Source organism: Hordeum vulgare, chromosome 6H (genome assembly GCF_904849725.1).
Source record: "Hordeum vulgare subsp. vulgare chromosome 6H, MorexV3_pseudomolecules_assembly, whole genome shotgun sequence".
In the NCBI taxonomy this organism is placed as follows: domain Eukaryota; kingdom Viridiplantae; phylum Streptophyta; class Magnoliopsida; order Poales; family Poaceae; genus Hordeum; species Hordeum vulgare.
In genome coordinates, this window is record NC_058523.1 from 328,707,391 (window position 1) to 328,729,133 (window position 21,743).

Sequence of the window (21,743 nt, forward strand, 5' to 3'; positions counted from 1 at the left end):
TTAGTGGTAAACCTAAATATATGTTATTTGATGTCTGCCTTAAGCATGAACATTTTATTGGTTTGTTTACTGTGAGACGAATATTCATGTTAGTTAGAGAATAATGGGTTATTCTGTTTACATGAACAATATCTTCTATGATCATGCATCCAATGTGAATGGTTTATTTAATCTCGATCGTAGTGATATACATGTTCATAGTATTGATGCCAAAAGATGTAAAGTTAGTAATGATAGCACCACTTACTTGTGGCACTGCTGCTTATGTCATAATAGTGTAAAACGCGTGAAGAAACTCCATGTTGATGTATCTTTGGACTCACTCGATTTTGAATCGTTTGATACATGGGAACCATGCCTCATCGGCAAGATGACTAAGACCCCGTTTTCCGATAAGATGGAGCGGACAAGTAACTTATTGGAAATAATACATTTTGATGTATGCAGTCCAATGAGTGCTGAAGCATGCAATGGATATCGTTATTTTCTTACCTTCAAAGATGATTTGAGTATATACGGGTATATTTACTTGATGAGTCACAAGTCTGAAATGTTGAAAAGTTCAAGCAATTTTAGAGTGAAGTTGAAGATCATCGTGACAAGCAGAGAAAATTTCTACGATGTGATCATGGAGGTGAATATCCGAGTTACGAGTTTGATATACGTTTAAGACAATGTGGAAACTGTTTCACAACTCATGCCACCTGGAACATCATAGTGTAATGGTGTGTCTGTATGTTGTAGCTGTGCTCTATTGGATATGGTGCGTACTATGATGTCTCTTACAAACTACCACTATCATTTTGGAGTTATGCGTTAAAGACAACCACATTCGCTTTAAATAGGGAAACATCTAAATCCATTGAGATGACACCGTATGAATTATGCTTTGGCAAGAAACCTAAGTTGTCATTTCTTTAAAGTTTGAGGATGCGACACTTATGTAAAAAGGCTTCAGCCTGATGAGCTTGAACCCAAAGCGGACGAGTACGTCTTCATAGCATACCCGAAGGAAGCAGTTGGGTATACTTTCCATCTTAGATCTGAAGGCAAAGTCTTTTTGGCCTGGAATGGATCCTTTCTAGAGAAAGAGTTTCTTTCGAAAGAATTGAGTGGGAGGAAGGTGGAACTTGATGCGGTTATTGAACTGTCACTTCAATTAGAGAATAGCATGACATAGGAAGGTGTTTCCATGACGCCTACACAAATTGAAGAGGGAGCTAATGATGATGATCAAGAAGATTCAGATCAAGTTACTACCGAACCTCATAGATTAACAAGGACACGTACTGCTCCTGAGTAGTATGGTAATATTGTCTTGGAGGTCATTTTGTTGGATAACAGTAAATCTACAAGCTATGGAGAAGCGATGGCGGACCCAGATTCCAACAAATGGCTAGAGCCCATGAAATCCGGTATATGATCCATGTATGAAAACAAAGTATGGACTTTGGAAGAATTACCTGATGGTCGTAAGACTATTAAGTACAAATGGATCTTTAAGAGGAAGACAAACGATGATGGTAAATGTCACCATTTATAAAGCTTGACTTGTCATAAATAGGTTTACAACAAGTTGAAGGAGTTGACTACAATGAGACTTTCTCACCCGTAGAGATGCCAAAGTTTGTTGGAATTATGTTAGGAGTTGGTGCATTTTTCAATTATGAAATTTGGCAGATGGATGTCAAAACATCGTTTCCTTAACAGTTTCCTTTAGGAAAGGTTGTATATGATACAACCAAAAGGTTTTGTCAATCCTAAGGATTCTAAAAGGCATGCAAGCTCCAGCGATCCATTTATGGACCCGCGTAAGCATCTTGGAGTTGGAATATGCGCTTTCATAAAGTGATCAAAGCTTTTGGGTTTATACAAAGTTTATGGAAAAACTTGTATTTACAAGAAAGTGAGTGGGAGAACTACAGAATTTCTGATAAGTATATGTGGCCAACATATTGTTGATTGGAATTAATTTGGAATTTCCCTAAAGCATAAAGGGTTGTTTGAAAGGATTTTTAAAATTAAAATCTGGATAAAGCTACTTAAATATTGGATATCAAGATCTATAGAGATAGATCAAGACGGTTGATAACACTTTCAATGAATACATATCTTGACAAGATTTTGAAGGAGTTCAACATGGATCAGTCAAAGAAGGAGTTCTTGGTTGTATTGTAAGGTGTGAATTTGAGTAAGACTCAAAGCTCGACCATGGTAGAAGAAAGAGAAAGGACGAAGGTCGTCCCCTATGCCTTAGTTGTAGGCTCTATAGTATGCCATGCTGTTTGCCGCACCTGGTGTGTGCCTTGCCATGAGTGTGTCAAGGTGTACAAGGGTGATCCATGAGTAGATCACTAGACAACAGTCAAGATTATACTTAGTAACTAAAGGACCGAGGAAATGTTTCTCGATTATGGAGGTGTTAAGAGAGTTCGTCGTAAAGGGTTATGTCGATGCAAGCTTTGACACCAATCCTGATGACTCTGAGTAGCAAACCGGATGTATAGTGTAGTAGTCATTTGGAATAATTCCAAGTGGAGCGCGGTAGCAGCATCTATAGTATGACACATAGATTTGGAAAGCAAACACGGATCTGAATGTTGCAGATTTGTTAACTAAAACCTCCCTCACAAGGAAAACATGATCAAACCCCATAACTCACTTGGTGTTAATCACATGGTGATGCGAACTAGATTATTTCCTCTTGTGCAAATGGGAGACTATTGGAAATATGTCCTAAGGGCAATAATGAATTAGTTATTATCATATTTCATTGTTTATGATAATCGTTTGTTACCCATGCTATATTTGTATTGATTGGAAACTCAGATACATGTGTGGATACATAGACAACAACGTGTCCCTAGTGAGATCCTACTAGACTAGCTTGTTGATCAAAGATGGTTAAGGTTTCCTAACCATATATATGAGTTGTCATTTGATAATTGGATCACATCATTAGGAGAATGATGTGATGGCCAAGACCCAATCGTAAGCATAGCATGTGATTGTATCACTAAGGTTACTGTTATTGCTTTGTGCATGTCAATGTATTTGTTCCTAAGACCATGAGATCATGCAACTCCCTGACACCGGAGGAATACCTTGTGTGTATCAAACATCACAACATAACTGGGTGAATATAAAGATGATCTATAGGTATCTCCGAGGGTGTCTGTTGGGTTGGCATGGATAAGGACTGGGATTTGTCACTCCGTATGACGAAGAGGTATCTCTGGGCCCACTTGGTAATAAAGCATCACAAGAAGCTTTCAAGCAATGCGACTAAGGAGATAGTCACGGTATCCTTTATTATGGAACGAGTAAAGAGACTTGTCGGTAACAAGATTGAACTAGGTATGAAGATACCTATGATCGAATCTCGGGCAAGTGACATACCGATAGACAAAGGGAGCTACATACGGGATTGATTGAATCCTTGACATTGTGGTTCGACCGATATAGATTGTCATATAATGTGTAGGAACAAATACGGGCATCGAGGTCCCGCTATTGGTTATTGACCGTAGAGGTGTCTCGGTCATGTCTGCATAGTTCTCAAACCCGTAGGACTTGCACATTTCATGTTCGGTGACGATATAGTATTGTTTAGTTATTATGTTGGTGACAGAAGGTTGTTTGCAGTCCCGGGTGAGATCCCGGACATGATGAGGAGCTTTGGAATGTTCCAGAGGTAAATATTGACATATAGGAAGTTCTGCTTTGATTACCGAAAAGGTTTCACGCGTCACCGGTAATGTACCGGGAGTGACGAATGGGTTTCGAGGTCCACCGGAAGGGGCTCACTCGCTCTGGGAAGCCACATGGGCTGAGAAGGGTCCGCACCAGTCCTTGGTGGGCTCGGCACACCTGCCACCTAGGCCCATGCGGCCAAGGGCTAGTGGGGGCAAGCCGATTAGGGGGCCGACCACCCATCTTGGGGGCCAAGCCACCCTATGGCCGCTGCCCACTTCGAGCGGAAAGCCTATGGTACCACCCCTCCTCCCTTCCCCCTATATATACTAGAGGAGAGGGAGGGAAGCCGCAACGAAGAGCCACGACGCATCCCTCGTCTCTCTGTTGTAGTAGTATTTCTCCCTCCTTCGTGTCACGACATCACTTGGCGAAGCCCTGCTGGGACAACTCCACCATCACCGACACCACACCGTCGCGCTGCCAGAGAACTCAAGCTACCATTTTACCTTCACTTGCTGGATCGAGGTGGTGAAGGCGTCATCAACTTGAACGTGTGCTGAAAGCGGAGGTGTCCTCCATTTGGCGCTAGATCGGGACGAATCATGACTGGATCATGGTACGGATCGTGATTGGATCGTGAAGAAGTTCCACTACATCAATCATGTTTCTTAACGCTTCCTCTTACCGATCTACAAGGGTATGTAGATGCACTCCCTTCTCATAGTTGTTGATCTCCATAGATAGATCTTGAATGTTCGTAGAAAACTTTTTGTTTCCATGCAACATTCCGCAACAAAACATGCTAAGCGAATGAGCACATCTGAGCAAGCGTGCAATGAATGCACAGAAACATACCGTCGTGATATTGTAGATAGCATAATAAATCAAATAGACGACATAAACTAATCTAGCTTCAAATGAGATATAGCTCTTGTAGGTTTGTACAAATGACGGATACAATCATACACCAGCTATGTAGGAAATATGCCTGTCATTTAAATATTATTCTTCTTGTTTGCACCATGTACATAGTCTACATGTATTATTTGGCGCTTCAGGTGGTACTTCTAGATGCTTTTACAAATGGCCATACACTTTCAGATCACCTACGTATGAAATGCGTCAACCCATTTCATTTTTCTTGTTATTGTTCGGAGTGCATACATAGCGTGCGTGCAGGTTTCACGTGCCGCTGTTTTTCAATTTGGAATCCTCTAGATGCTTCCAAGACTGGTTTTCTTCCGGCTTTCTGTTTTTGGCGAACACACTTCAAGATCTTCTACATAGGAAATGGGTCTATCATTTAGTTCTTCTTCTTCTTCTTCTTGTATGCACCATATACGTAGCGACCAAATACTATTTGGTTTCGAGGCACTTTTACAAATGACGCATACCCTTCCAGATCACCAATGTAAGAAATGTGTCGACCCATTTAATTTTTCTTGTTGTTGTTCGGGGCTCGTACATAAGGCGCATGCATGTTTCACGTACCGCTGGTGTTTTATGATTTGGAAACTTCTAGATAGTTTCGAGACTGGTTTTCTTTTGGTTTTCCGTCTTCTTTCTTCCTACTTTTTATTTTCCATTTCTTCGTTTTTGTTTTATTTCCTTTTCTTCTTTCTTTTCAGTTTTTTGACTCTTGTGAATAATATTCAAATCCATGATCTTTTGGCCAAATTCACGATTTCTCATAGAGTGCTTAATTTTATTCAAATCAGTGTATCTTTTCAAAATTAAAGAACATTTTCAAATGTGATTGTTTCAAATCAATGTACTTTTTATAAATTAGTGAACTTTTTAAAATTCAGAATATTTTTCCAATACGTGATTTTTTTGAATTCATGAACTTATTTTGTATTCATGAACTTTTTGAAACTTCTGGTTTTCCATTTTTTAAAGGTTCACAATCAATGGGTAAAACGGTCTATGGTCAAAGTCAAAGGGGGAACCGAGCCAAGAGACAACCTTCGAGCAATCATAGAAATCCAAGTATATTAGCTCGTTATTGTTGGCCTGGCCAAAAGATGAACTGGTGCATAAGGTGTTATGTATGACCCCTCCACGCAACCTATATGAGGTTGGGAGCTCCTAAGCGTCGGTTATGGCAGGCGCTCGTTGTTGGGATGATTTTGCCTCGGCACATACTCGTTTGTTAACTCTAAAACAAGATTATTTCGTTCACTGCGAGAGAACCGGGACTCAAACTCGTCTCGCATGAACAATAGCAAGACGCACTAACCACTAGAGCGAGCACCCGTTGACGACCTTTACTTGGAAAGAATACTACTTGACCCTCATGGTACAACTTTAAGATACAGTATTATATATCTTATATCAATTATATAAAAAGAAACATAAACTTTGGAAAGAAATTTAATAAAATTTTTAAAACCACAAATTTAAATTTTTTGTAAAAGTTACATAAAATTTTAAAAAGTTCATTATTTTGAGAAAGCTCCACGAAATTAATTTTCTTTCATGAAATTTTGAAATAAGTTCACGAATTTGAAAAAAAATCATGAATAGGAAAAACATTCGTCCAATTGTAAAAAGGTTCACCGAATTTTAAACAATGTTCATCAAATTTGAAAATAGTTCAACACATTTGAAAAAAGTTCACCAAATTTTAAAAAAAGTTCATCATATTTGAAAAATAGTTCAACGCAATTGAAAAAAAAGTTCGCCGAATTTTAGAAAGAGTTCATCAAATTTGAAAAAAAGTTCATCATATTTGAAAAAGTTCATCAATTTAATTAAAAACATAAAAAAAATCAACTAGTTTTATAAAATATTCAACGAATTTGGAAAAAAAAATCATCGGATTACTAAATAGTTCAGCAAATTTTGAAAAAGTTCAACGAATTATAATTTTTTTTCATCAAATTAAAAAATATATCCAAATTGAAAAAAGTTCATTGATTTTGCGAAAAAGGTTCATTAATTTGCTAATCAAAAACCCAAAAATGGAAAATACGGAGTATTGTTTTGAAAAAAAACGAGTTGGAAAAAAGAACAAAAGAAAGAAAAAATAAATAATCCATCCCGGAGTGACTACGAACCAGGAAAAAATGGTTTGGGAAGATTCAGACGACAAGGGAGAACAAATAAGAGAAAATAAATTAAGAATCGCTGGTTGGTCGATGGCGTAGTGGTTGCGTTCGTTGTAGATGAAGCAATTGATCTCGAGTTCGACTCGTGCAGCACACTCCTATTTTGATCATGTTTACAGAATAAACATATGTTGCATGGGCCAGGCCAGATCGCTAATTGAGGAGTTGCTCTACATGCGCCCGTTTGCTAACTGGCGCATAAGCGCCAAATATGATTTTCCTCTGAGGTTCCCAAGGCATCACCAAGGATGAAAGCATCACTCGCGCGAAGAGTTTCCCTTTTCATGCTGCTTCTGGGCCAACCGGTTTTTTGATTTTCTTTTGCTCATTAGCATCTCGTCGCTCAATCGTCTTTCTGATATTTGGTTCTGCTTTCGTTTCCTTCTACTTTTCCTTTCGCTTTTCTTAGTTTCGCAACATATTTTTATTTTTGCTAGTTTTATTGATTTTTTATTTTCTTTCTCTTTCTTCCTTTTTCTTTTCTTCCTTCCTCTGTTTTTGTTGTTTTATTCTTTTCTTTTCAATTTTATTCTTCGTTCCTTTCTTAGTTTTCATCACTTTTCTTCAATTTTGCTATGGTTCTTTTGCTTTCTTTGTTTTATTTCTTTGTTTTACACCGCTTTTTTCTTTTTCCTTTTTTCGTCAACACATGCAAATATTTTTTATACACATTTGAACTTGTGACATATACGTGAGGAAATATTTTATATACATGTTTAACATTTTCTAAAAGTTTCTGCTGGATGATTACTTTTTTAGTACAAATTATAGATTACAGGTATATATTAGGAACATTTGTGTAATAATGTTTAACATATTTTAAATATCTGAATAACTTTTAATTATACGCGATCTATACTTTTAGATTTCTATTTTCATATTAAAAAATTGTAATACACATTCTAATTTTTTTATACATTAATAACATTTTTTGTACACTTTCAACATTTTCTAAATAGATAATTAAAATCAGTTCAAGTATTTTTATTTGATGACCTTTTTTTGTACACACCCTACATTATGGGTGTTCATCTAGAACATTTTTATACATGTTTAACATTTTCTAAGTGTTTGATCACCATTTTATGGTACACGGTCAACAATTTTAAAAATTTACATTTTTATGTTTAAAATATTTAATACACGTATATATATACTCGTCAACCTAGGTGAAGAATAGTTATTCTTCACCCCCCCCTATTTTACCATCAATGCACCATATTTTTACGTTTCATAATTTTTCCTTACTTCTTACCAGAAAAGAGAACGTAAGAAAATATTGAATCACCATAAAAATTATTTTACGCTATGTTTGACAACAAATCATGCGAGTACATTTTTGTTTGCATGCAGTCATTCCCTGGTCACCGAAGAGACCATCGAGGCACCATGTTTCAAACTCGAGACCTGTAGCCAACATGAAAGCGTGAGCGACCAACAAGATACATTACCAGATATGACAAATTCAAGTATGATATTTTTCTTATGTAAAAACAGAGTGGTTTCCCTATTTTGATTTAAGTTTTGCGTGTCAGCTTCTTTTTCTTTCATATTTCTTTTTCACCATATTTTCATTTTTAAAAATTGGTGATTTTTAAAGTATCTTAAACTTTTCTTAAATTCATTTTTTCCTTTTTGATATTTATTATTCTTTTGAAACTTATTCAATAAATTGAAAAATAGTTTAGAATACCAAAATTATGGTTTAAGTAATAGTTTATCAATTTTTAAAATAACACATCATCAATTTTATAAAAAGTTCATTAGCTTTAAAGAAAAGTTCGTCTATTTGAGAAATAGTTTACGAATTTAGAAAAAAAAACTTCGTAAATTTGTGAAAAAATCACCTATTTTGAAGAAAAAAATGATGAACTTGAAAAAAGTATCATCATTTGGAAAAACAAATGGTGCGAGGTTTAAAAAGCTAACACATTTAGAAAGGAAAAGGAAACCAAAAAAAGAAAAGGAAAAAGAAAGAGAAAAAGAAAACAAAACAAAGAATACTACATTTCTATAGTTGTTTATTAGAATTAAAAAACATTTGGAGCATGCGAAGTGTTGTTGCCTAGTTTGTTAGTGCGGCTGTGCTTATACCAAAAGGTACATGATTCGAATCTTGCTTCACACATTCTTTATTTGGCGGTTTAAAAAATAGAGAAAACATGAACAGGTGTGTCCAACAAAGAAGGGTGTGTGCGTATGAAAAAATATTGCGTATACGTAAATATGACCATTGTGCCCTTTATTATGAAGAGGTATCGATTAATCTGTACCGTCTTTATGTTTAGGATGGTGTACTGAAGCATAAGTGTTATCAAGATGGTGCCTATAATGTGCTGGTCCTCATATCCATTCTCTCTCTCTTTGTTCCAGCCAAGAAATCTCCAACGTCTCTCGGGATGTTGGATCCGTTCAGTTCGATCAGATCAGACGGGATGCTAGGGTGTTGGAGCTGGCTTTCTTACCGATGTGGCGATGCTCCTCGCCTCAACCATGGAGTGGACACGACGCAGGGCAGCAGGGCGCTGCCCATATGCTCGAGGGCTTGTTCGGTTAATCCCCACCACAAGGAGATTGGAGGGGTTTGAGGTGGATTTTGACTTGCCGGGGATTTAATCCCTTCCAATCCCCTTCAAAACCCATGAAATCCTATGGAACCGAACAATGACCGAGGGATTTCTTTTTGTGCTTGAGGGATCGTACTCGTGGCGACACAGGAAAGGGCCTCCTTTGTCAACGAGAACATCTAGGAGTCGTGGATCTAACTCCTTCGGCGGGTGCCGTCCCGCGGCTGATACATAGACGAGCTTCTAATACGACAATGGTAGCTTTGTTTTGGCAAGCCTACCTCCACACTGATCTCAAATCCCTAATTCTGTATTCAGTATTCCCTCTCCATGGCTTTTCTAATGTACCTCCCGTTCTTGTGCTCTCATGTGTATCCATCATGGTAACCGTCAATACCGGGCCCTCAACAAGAAACCTCCCCTTGCGGCAGCGTTAAAGCATCTCTAACAGACCTTGTACAATGCCCCGACCCGCAAAGTAACCGTCAAAATAAGGGTCGGCGCGGGAAATGCTGCCAGACCAGACCCCGTAAACTAGTTCGACCCGTAAATTTTTTTAAGGGGCGCGGCAAAATCTTCTCCCCAACCCGCGAAAATACAGGTTTCTGCCTCGCCTATAGGGTATCCTGTATCACATGGAAATTGTTGGCGGGACGGACATTTCAGCCCGCGCCCTTTCCCCACCACTTTCCACCGCCGCGCCGCCATTGGTTCCCCCAATCGTCTGCCGGCTCTGGGGCACCGCTATCAGCCGATTCTTCGGGGCGAATCGTGTCGCTGGTTCGCCGCTTCCCTCTTCCGCCGAGTCGCTGCACCGGCTCCCTTGGAGCCGCCTATCCAGGACGGCAGGAGAGCCAACGCCGGATATGGACTTGAGCCTGTGTGAGAAGTTTGTGTTCGAGGATTCATCCTCTTTGGATGACTCAGATGTTGAGAGGATGCTTCTCACATTTCGCCAACATAGCTTGGTGATGGCCCTTGCTGTGAAGGGGCATGAAGACGAGAACCTAAAGAGGCGGCGTGGATCGACTGTCGATCGTCTTTGCATTCCTCGAAATCGCCATCTCAGCAACGAGATGCTGATGCGAGACTACTTCGCCGCCAATCCAACATACCCGCCGCACCTCTTCCGGAGAAGGTACCGTATGCGGAGATCCCTCTTTGTTAAAATTGTTCCAGCTTGCGAGGCGAATTTTGATATTTTACTCAAACAAGGAATGCCGAGGGCTTGAAGGGATTTAGTGCATATCACAAAATCTCGGCAGCTATGCGGGTAATTTCATACGGCTTTCCGGCTCACTATACCGATGAGTACCTTCGCACATTTGTGAAGAGCATCAAAGACCCCCAAAGTAGGAAAGAGTCTAAATTCACAAGGGCACAAGAGGCAGCCCCAAAAGGCATTGAAAGAGCATTTGGGGTTTTGTAATCTAGGTTTGCCATTGTTCGTGGTCCTACTCGGTTTTGGGACAAGCGATCCTTAAAAACATCATGACATGTTGTGTTATTCTTCAAAATATGATTCTCGAAGATGAGGGAGGCATGAACTTAGAGTCCTTCTATGACAATGTGGGCAATAGTGTCAAACCAGCTAGAGACCCTAACCGAATTAGAGTTTTTCCTCAGACCTACAGGAAGATTGAAAATACAAACACCACTGTCAACTTCAGAAGGATTTCATTAACCATCATTGACAAAGGGTTGGAGAATAGTAACATTCTATTTTTCCAACCATTTTCATTTCATTTATGTGTGATTTGTTTACGGGACAAGTTATGTATTCATGTGTGACATTCATTTAGTTTGCTATGGTGATTTGAATAATTATTGTACTTTGGATGATTACTATATTTGTAATATTGGCATTCTACTTATTTTGCACATGATGAATAATTCTGATTTATGGGGTATTCGGTTTGCAGGTCGACAAAGTGGCGTTAGAGGAAACCGCGCATGGACGACCCGTATAACAACATCTTCTACAATATACTTTTATACAAATCCATTTTGAAAGGTTTGCATGTGTCTTCACCGCGTCGGTCCATAAAACCCGTTTTTTGCAAACTGTAAACGGTTTTTCCATATCGACATTATACGGGGTCTAGACACGCTTTTAGAGCCACAGGTCGGCACTCGAGCAGGTGACGCTCGTGGAGGATTGGCGGTGACACACGTTTCGTACATGCAGGGGGTTCTTCACGGCTGCCTTTGGAGTCGAGCTCACGTGATTAGGTCCATCAAGTCCGGGTACCATTATTGCTTTTCTCCTGCATGTTAGTTACATAAAATTTGTTTCTTTTTTTGCGGGTGATACAAAATTTGTTTCTAAGCATGCGTATATATCATAATACAAACTTTCTCCCCTTATGGTAGGATGCATACTACAAAATGTGAGGTGCCTCATCTTATTCAACCACAAATTCTTTCATGAATACAATATGAATAGTAAACAAATGTCGGTTCTACAAGAAAAATCCCATACTTCACATGCCATTGTTTTTTTCCAGGCAACTACGGTGGACATTCATGTGCCTTTTGCTCTACCTCTTTTCTACTTTTCATATTTGTTTTTGCTTTGATGTAGAATGATTGCAAGACTCTTTCCTACACATGGCTTACTCAAGGTTCTTTGACAACACTAGTAAAAAACAAGGCTTTAGTCTTAGTTGATAAAGGCCTTTAATCCCGGATCACCAACCAAGATTAATAACTTGGGACTAAAGCCCTCTCCCGTAGTCCCGCCTTTAGTCCCGGATCACCAACCGAGATTAATAACTTGGGACTAAAGCCCTCTCCCGTAGTCCCGGTTGGCCATAAACCAGGACTAATGTCCTTCCACGTGGCTCGCAGCTCGCGCCGGAGGCGACGACCTTTAGTCATTGTTGGTAACACCAACCGGGACTAATGACTTTGGGGTTTTAGGATTTGGGGGGTTTTGTTTATTTTTGCTTTTTATTTTCTGTTTTCCATTTAATTATTTTTCATTTCAAACATATTTTATGCTACTTCATACTATACACGTTGTGCATATATCATAGAATTTCTCGTAGGACCAATCATATCATGTGTCATAGAATTTCTCGTACTACCATATATATATATACAATTTGATATATATATAATTTCTCCTACAACTTGCAGATCATTACATGCAGGCATTAGATGTAGTGACATTCTCCGTCGGGAGCTATGACCCACTCAAGCAAAAATTCCGGCATTTCCTCTTAAAGTGCTCGTATGCGATCCTTTGGTAGGAGCTTCTCCCACATCTTCGACATCTTCAAAGAAAGAGACCAATATGAATATATTAATTATGTGTATATATATTAGACCATGATAAAAAAAGTATAAATAGTGTTTACGTACCCAAAGAGTTCTTGCATCTTTGCGCCGTTCGGTCATAAAGCGAATGTTCTCGCAACCATAGTATGCACATAGATTAGTCCCCTATGGCTGCTGCATGCACCATTTTATGATAATAGAATTCAGTTGGATAATAATCAAGCATGATAAAGATATTGAAACTAGAACTAAAGAGATGCGCGGACGTATCTAGTACTAGTTAATTACCTTGGGACGTGTCCATGTCAGCTTTAGTTACCATTCACCGCTAATCTCCTGGATGAACCGTGTCCAAACCCTGCCCGACAAAGAAAAATAATAACGGAGTCATTGATTACTTGTTATCAGGAAATGAACTAAAGAGGCCGACAAAGTGCGATAATGATTGAAATGAAGTGTTGAGCATCAACTTCAGGTTCATGTACTCTTTAGGGTCTTTTTTAGTGGCTCAAGTACTTGAACTTTTGTCTCGTCAACAGTAATGATTAGCAGTTTCCAGTGGAAACTGCATTGTATAAGTGGGCATGCATAACTCATCAAGTAACTACGTACACTTAACACCGAGTAAGCAAAATAAAATTTATAGTACAAGACAGTAACATTCACATGAAGTTGTAAGGAAATACTATTTCTAGATGGGTATTTAGTATCTTCAGAAACATATACAAGTTCTCCTCTGTTTCATCTTTGTGTTGTATTACCATCTTATCATAAATGATATTTGGGTCAATGAAGCCAATGCCAAATACTCCATTTCTTTTCATTTCAAACATCTTCATTTTGCATAACACCACACAAAAGAATATAGTAATAATTAGAAGCAAATGAACGAGTTGATGAGCTAGAGCCTTAAATTACACAAAGAAATCACTTACACGCAATACAAACTGACGAGAGATTTGTCGAGTGCGTCTTGATTGTATAACTGAAACAATTCTGGATTTTCAATCCACAAATCTTTTGCATTGAAGAAATGCTCTCGCTTGACTTTCACCATGAGGCTTTCTCGCCATACTTTTACTTCCCTTAGGTACCAGGTATGCAATTTGTACATTTGCGTTGGTAGCTGCCGGACCTTCTGAGGCCTAACCAGAGGTTGCCCGGGGACATATTTCCATGCTAGTTTATCCTCTTCCACCCTCGGAATTTCCTCGTTGCCTAGGAGTTGTTCAACAGTGACACCGGCATCTCTAGCCATGTCTCTAATAGCAACAACGGTACTCACCTTGATTGGCGGGATCGATTGTACTGCCTATTCTCCCCGCTGGGGAATGGTTTTCCCGCTTTTCTTACTACCGCTCGAGTCCTTCTTTCGATGTTTATGATATGACTTGCTAATAGAGCGTTAATGGTCTGATCGACTTTTCTCCGGAGGCGGTTTAGCAAGATTGGCCAGAACGCATTGTACGGGTTCTAGAGGTACTATGTCCTTTGGCTGCGGGGGCGGTTTCGGTCCAAAATGGGCGTGCAATTCGGAATCCGTTTGGGCCTTGAGTTCCTCCTCGAACATCTCGTAAGCCAACTTATTTTTGGCAGGAGCGGGGGGGGGGGGGGGACTTTCTTGCTTGGTGCTCTCTTCCGCTTTGGAGTCTGGTTCCTCATTAGAAAATGAAATGATTGCGGACTCGCGCTGAGCTCCATCTCGGGGTGGTGGGGTGGAGTCGGCTGACATGATGGAGGACTAGCGTTGCCCTTTGTGTCGGGGTGGCGGCGTGGAGTCGGTTGACGCGGTGGCGGACTAGCGTTGCGCTCCGCGTTGGGGTGGGGTGGAGTCGGCTGACGCAGTGGACTTGGAGGAGGAGTCGGTGGCCTTGGAAAGGCGATGCAATCCTTTCTTCATAAGCAGAGACCATGTAAGACTTCTTGAAGTGTATGTCGCCCTTCACATCCACGAATGTCGAGCTCTATTGACTCATATCCCGACATCACTTCATCCACCCCGAAACGAGCATAACCAACTGGAATCGAATTGCAATGGAAGGTTACATCAGTGGGATTTGTTAAAGCATAGCCGACCGCTACCTTCATGGATATGTTCTTGATTTTCATGTGTAGCTCACAACTTTTCGCCTCTGTGATTTCATCCACGGGGTAGCGAGCCAGCAGTGCATCATCATCAAGGAGCCCCGTGGAACTCACACTGCTTTTCGGAATTGATGGGATAGTACTATCCAATGCTGGATCTGGTTGCTCCAGCCGCTGAGACATCCTTTGCTCGCTAAGTGTGTCGATATGCTCCTCCTACCGCAAATATTTGTGTTCCAACTCCCCAACTCGGTCAGCATCGTGCTTCTTCTTGGTTGCCTCCTCATTGTTCTTTCTCAAACGGCTTTTGTAAGAGTGGTTCCAGTCATAAAACCCCTCAACCCACGAAACAACGCCTTTGCCTCATGTCCGTCCCGGGTGTTCAGGATTCTTGAGGGCGCGTGTAAGCTCGTCGTTCTCTCCGTCGGGCTGGAACTCCCCCGTTCGAGCATCTTCTATTGCAGCAAGTATAGCGTCAGAGGCATTTTTAATACTTGCCTGCTCCAGAATCTCCCTTGTCTATGGGTCCAACTTTCCGTCATGCCCATTAAACCAATTCGTGCACCTTTCAGGCCAAGTCAATGTTTTTGGAGTGACCCTTGCATCAATCATCTTTTGCTCACATTCATCCCACTTAGGCATGCCAGTCTTTGTGATAGCCTGGCTTATTAGGGATGATAGACTACTCATATCAACAAGGAATTCCTTTATTTCCGGGAGCCCATTCGAACAGAACTCCCGGGTGAAGCGTGCTCGACTTGGAGTAGTTTTAGGATGGGTGACCGACCGGGAAGTTGATCCCGGGTGCACATGAGTGAGGATAAAGTGCGCAGAAAAGACTAGTATTGATATGTGGGGCCAGTCTAGATCCCGTCATGAGTAACGTTCGTCGGCGGGTGAGTCCAGGGTGTTACAAGTTGGTATCAGAGCTGACCCCCGCGGTTACACGGATGTTTGCGGACAAGTGTGCGATCATGTTGTTCACGACGTTTGTGACCCGTCGTGGCACACGACATGGCACGTGTACTGGACTGGATTCACAAATGTTTGTGCCAAGAGGGAACGCTCCCGTGGCCTGACGAGGACGTCGGTCCCTCTGAGTGGTGGTGTATGTGATAGTCTGGCTTATTAGGAATGATAGACTACTCATATCAACAAGGATTTCCGGGAGTTAAGCATGCTCGGTTTGGAGTAGTTCTAGGATGGGTGACCGACCGGGAAGTTGATCCTGGGTGCGCATGAGTGAGGATAAAGTGCGCAGAAAAGACTAGCATTGATATATGGGGCTAGTCTAGATCCCGCCAGGAGTAACGACCGCCCACGGGTGTGTCCCGGTGCGTTACACTCTTGTAGCCACCTGGCCCCAGAGAATGGTGCCATTCTTTTTTCTAAGCATTTTGCTTGTTTATCCTCGCCCGATCCTTAGTTGCTTCAGATTGCTTGAACTCCACAAATAAGTCCGAGTGATCTTTTAACTTCTCGTATTGTCCAGTCAATTCTGGTGTCTTGTCTTGTTTGCAGAAGTCAAACCATAACCTTTTATTCTAGTTGGATAATTGTATGGTCGTCTTCTTAAGAGCAAACTTCTTGACTTTCACCCACTGTGCATCTAAGAAATGCTCTGGTAGGATGAAACGTGTCATGAGCGTATCCTAAAGCGGTTTTTTTGCTCTTTCATCTACAAAACTAACTTCTCGATCTTTCTTTGGCCTATGCCATTCTTGAATGGAGATCGAGATTTGGTCCCTCACAATAACTACGCATTGACGTACAAATTTGTCCACATTATTTTTGGGAGCATTTGGTTCGCCACCTAATGTTATCTCGTCGATGTTGTACCTTGTGCCCCCGGGCAACTTTTTGGGCAGGGCTCGTACTGCCCTGCTTGTACAAGTTTTGCTCGATTAGGAGGGCTAAAAGAAGAGATTCGTTATATATATATATATATATATATATATATATATATATATATATATATATATATATAGAGAGAGAGAGAGAGAGAGAGAGAGAAAGATCAATTAATACATCCAATGATCATGAGAGGCCAAATATACACCTCATCAGACTTTGTTAATTCGAGAAAAATTTCTTCGCCATCATTGTGTGGTTCCCCTTCGTCTCTTGGTTGTTCTTCCTCAGTTCCCTCACCGGATGGGTTAAGATACCATGAGCCATCATCTGCTTCTTCATTCTCTTCGTTTTCGGAGCGTATTATGTCAAACAAGACATACTCTTGATCATGGTCTCTCTCTACTGTCCATAGCTTAACTAACTGAGAAGAAAAATAAAACAATTTAGTATTCACTTTAGCTAGCAAGATCATCATATATATAATATCATTATACATCGAATAATCCACTTAATGCATCATCGAATATTATTGAATATAATCTAGAATACATCTCGTTATCAGTAATACATCTCTCGATTATTATCAAACTGATCACCCAAAGAACTGTCGTTATACTCAGGCGCGGGCAATGGACACCCAAAGAGAAGGAACCATCACAGGAACATAGCTCGGGTGAGATCCCTGAAGAACCTGCCACGTATCGGAGAACCTGACGTCCAATTCCTCCATGTAGTGACGGACGTGCTCGTCCTCCTCCCTGACATGGCGACGTACCTCCTCCTCGGGGGTCGGCTGCCTCCACACCGAAAGTGGCCCACTCGACCGCCACCAAAGAAGCTCTGGGTCGACGATGGGAGCCCGGTTCCTCACCAAGTTGCGTGCCTCGGAAGGTAGCACCTCCCAGTGCCAGTCTACCGGAGCCCAGTCCTAGACATGGCGCCCCTCAAGCAGGCTGTCACCGCCGAGTCTACGACGAGGACGCAAGCTGGGCATCGTCGACGTGGAGAACTTAGGCTGCCTTTGGATTACATTTCTTAGTTCTTTGATTGGTGCAACAAAAAAATGTTTTCCTGAATAATTCTAATTACATTGATTGATGCAACAAAAAATTGTTTTCTTGAATAATTCTAATTACATTCCTTAGTTCTTTGGCAAGATGAAGAATGGAAAATAAGAGTTGTCATTTTGTCATGAAGGATTAAGAGCAGCTAAAGATGCTTCCACTATAGGACCCAAGACAATCAATGAACAAGGTAATTTGTTCATCTTGTACGTCCCTATATATAAGCTCATTTTTAAGTTCAAGTAAAGGAACACAAAATAATCAAGATTGAAACCTATAAATTAATCTTAGGTTGCCTTCGGATGATATTATTCAACAAGTGTATATATTTCTTTGATTCACCTACTCGCATAGCATGCATTCAAATTATTTAGATATATATGTAAATATCTTGTAGAACATCGTATCATAAAAGTATATATTCATGGCTATATAACATCATGAATTTCGGGGGTAAACAATTGAAGAATCACTAGCCCTTGTAGGTACATGGGTTGACGACTAGTGCTCCTAATGAAAGGTGTTGCATCTTAATCAATAACATACACTTGGAGGATTTATTTTCGTAAATCATGTATGTATTGTTCTCCATTGTTGGGATGCAAATTAGTATTCGCGTTTCAAAAATGTTTGATTTATCATATATATATATATATATATATATATATATGTATGTATGTATGTATGTATGTATATATATGTATATATGTTCAAGTGTGGTACAAAATAAGGCTTTTCTATCTTCTCATGTTGCTGAAGTTTCTCAAAATTTGGTCTCTGTGAACATGCTAATTCTCCTTACCCAATATACATTGTGCATAATTTGCAGATCTGATAGATGAAAAGTTGAAAATAAAAACAGTAGTTCCTTCAGGAGACATGCAAAGTAAGGCTCACCGGCCAGAGACGGAATAGGACGACGGAGGAGGACGCCGGAGGCAAGGAGGAGCGACGTGGGGAGGAGCGGCCGGGGACGGAGGAGGACACCAGAGGCGGGGAGGAGCGGTGCTGGCACGGGCTCGGGCTGCAGCGGTTCTTGGAGAAGCGGGTGGGGATCAAGGCGGACACACTTGGAGGAGCGGCGACGGTGGGCAGCATGACGGCGCCGATGCAGGCTCGGGCGACGCTTGCGAGTAGAGCGGTCGGTGGGTGGTGTCGAGGGCGGCGCTTGCGAGTAGAGCAGCCTGGCGGCGCGGTCGAGCGGGCGCGAGATGGGAATGAATTGGGGAGGAAGAATGGGGGTTTAAATAGGGGAGGCATATTTAGTCCCGGTTGGTGCTACCAACCGGGACTAAAGACCCTTTAGTCTTGGTTGGTATAACCAACCGGGACTAACGGTCCTCCCTTTAGTCCCGGTTGGAATCCCCAAGCGGGCTTAAAGGTCTATTTTCGGCGGCCCAAATGTCATGCGGTAAGGGACCTTTAGTCCCGATTGGTGGATCCAACCGGGACTAAAGGTCTTCTTTTTTTGGTTTATTTTGTTTTTCTAAAGACGAGAGTTTGTGTTTTTAAATTTGAAATAACTGTTAGACTATTTATAATTTAGAATGAATCTTTTTGGTTTGGTTCAAAAAATTACAAAATTTGTGTTAGTGCGAGTAGTTTTCAAATTTACATAGTTTCAATTTGATTTTTTTTGAAATTTGTGTGAATCACTTATTTGTGAATAACTTCATTTTCAAAATAGATTTGTTATTCATTGTTTTTTATAATGTTTAATATTAGTGTGTTTTATCATTATATTAAATTTGGTAATTTTTTAGGTTATTTTAAAATTGAAATGCGTTTGTAACACATGAGTTTTCATCTGAATCCCTCGTACTTCGAAAGAGATTGTCCAGTTTGTACACGAAGTGCATCCGGTTTTTGTCGTAACACTCTCAACTTTTTAGGGTTATGTGGGTGAAATTATGATACCATGCCAAGTTTCAGCCTTTTCAGAGTTCATTTGTAGTGCTTTTCAATTTCATGGTAATTTAGATAAAAAAATCATTAAATGCATGAAAAATAGCAAATGAAGTGAGAAAGGGTTGAAATTGATGACGTGGCTTTGAATGGTGCATATTAAGCGCAAAAAAGGTCTGGAGTTGAAATAAGTTTAAAAAATGAAATGCTTTTGTAAGAGATGAGTATTCATTCGAAACCTTGATACTTCGAAAGAGATTGTCTAGTTTGTACACGAAGTACATCCAGTTTTTGTCGTAACTGAAAGTGCATGATATGCCCTTAATCGTCTTTTGGTGTTAATGACAACACATACATAGGAAACTAATCATATTTGTTGAGTGTATCTCAGGACGGCAAGTACTTTAAGTAGACTGAGATTTATGTGCCAAAGGTTGTCTGAAAAGATTGGTGATTTATATTTCGAGAAGGCTCGGGATTAAGTAGAGATGATGTAGAGTAGTCTTTTGAGTTTACTGATATTGAGTATAGGGATCCCGCACTATTAAGAGGGGATCACAGGCTTTGCGATAAACTTGCTCATACCACATCTCTACTATCATACCAAACACCACATACCATACACTCCTTCAAATCAATACATGTCCAATTTCCTCGGACATCCGGCTCCCTCCGGACGTCCGAGGGCCGGACGTCCGGCTGGCTTCGGAAATCCGCAGCCAGGCACCAGAAGTTTGTGAGGCTTATATCTCGGAAATCCGGCTCCCTCCGGACGTCCGAGGGCCGGATGTCCGGCCAAGCTCCGGAAATCCGGAAGTCTACACCAGTAGAATGTGTGCTCTATATCTCGGAAATCCGGCTCCCTCCGGACGTCCGAGCGCCGGACGTCCGACCCCCATCGGAAATCCGGAAGCCACCACCAGTAGAAATTGTGTTGTATAATACGGATTTCCGGGCCACTCCGGATGTCCGTACGCTGATGAATTCAAATATGTTCAGGCGCATCTACAGGCCTCGGACGACCGACCCCTGTCGGACGTCCGATCGTTGATGAATTCAGAAGAGTTCCGGTCGTGCCTACAGGTCTCGGACGACCGACCCCTGTCGGACGTCCGGCCCTCAAGGACGCCCGAACTTCCGCCAAGTGTCGGACGTCCGGACCCTGTATGACTTATTGCACCTCCAACGGCTGGATTTCACTCCACACTATAAATACTCTTCTCCCACCTCGTGAAAGGGTGTTCAACACAGCTAAGATACACCCAAGAACACCTTTCCTCTCACTCACTCTTGTCTACACCAAATCCTAGATCCCAAGAGCATTTGTGAGTCCTTTTGAGTGTTGTTCCAATCAAAAGATAGATCGTCTCCCTCTCCTCCTTCCCACCAAAGTGATTTGTGATTTGAGCAAGTTTTGAGCAATCCCCGTGATCTTGTTACTCTTGGAGGTTGGAGACTCCTAGGCGGTAGGAGTCTTCGGAGAGGAATCAAACCATTGTGATATCCCCCGGAAAGTTTGTGAAGGTTTGGAAGCCACCTCAAGGCTTACCACTAGTGGTTGAGAAACGCCTTCATGGAGTTATCTCAAAGGGAGAATAGGGTGAGCCTTCGTGGCGTTGGTGTGCCTTCGTGGTAACATCCGCCCCTCTAACGGTGACGTACTTCCCTCCAAGGAAGTGAACATCGGGATACATCCTTGTCTCTCTCGGAGTTTCGGTTATTCCTAACCCTAACTCTCTACTTGTGTTAATCCTTATTACATACTTGTATTTGATTATTGTTTACCGCTTGCCTTGCTTCAGCCATAATAGCTTACTCTTTGTCATAGCAATTATTAGGCTTAAACTCATATTCCACACTTTAGCCTAAAATTGCTAAGTAATTATTAAAATTTGGATTTGTACCTATTCACCCTCCCTCTAGGTCCATCTCGATCCTTTTCAATTGGTATCAGAGCCTCGTGCTCTATTTGTGTGGCTTAACCGCCCTAGAGCGAGATGGACGTGAATCCAGCTACGGTAGCTCCAGTGCAGAGGGACCGGACTTCCGCGGAAGTCAAGTCTTTCACCTCTGAGGACCTGGAACGGGCCCTTGCCAAGCAAAAAGAGGAGCATGATGCTTCTCTTGAGGGCATAATTCAAATGAGACTAGCATCACTAACCACGGGGACAACCACGTCC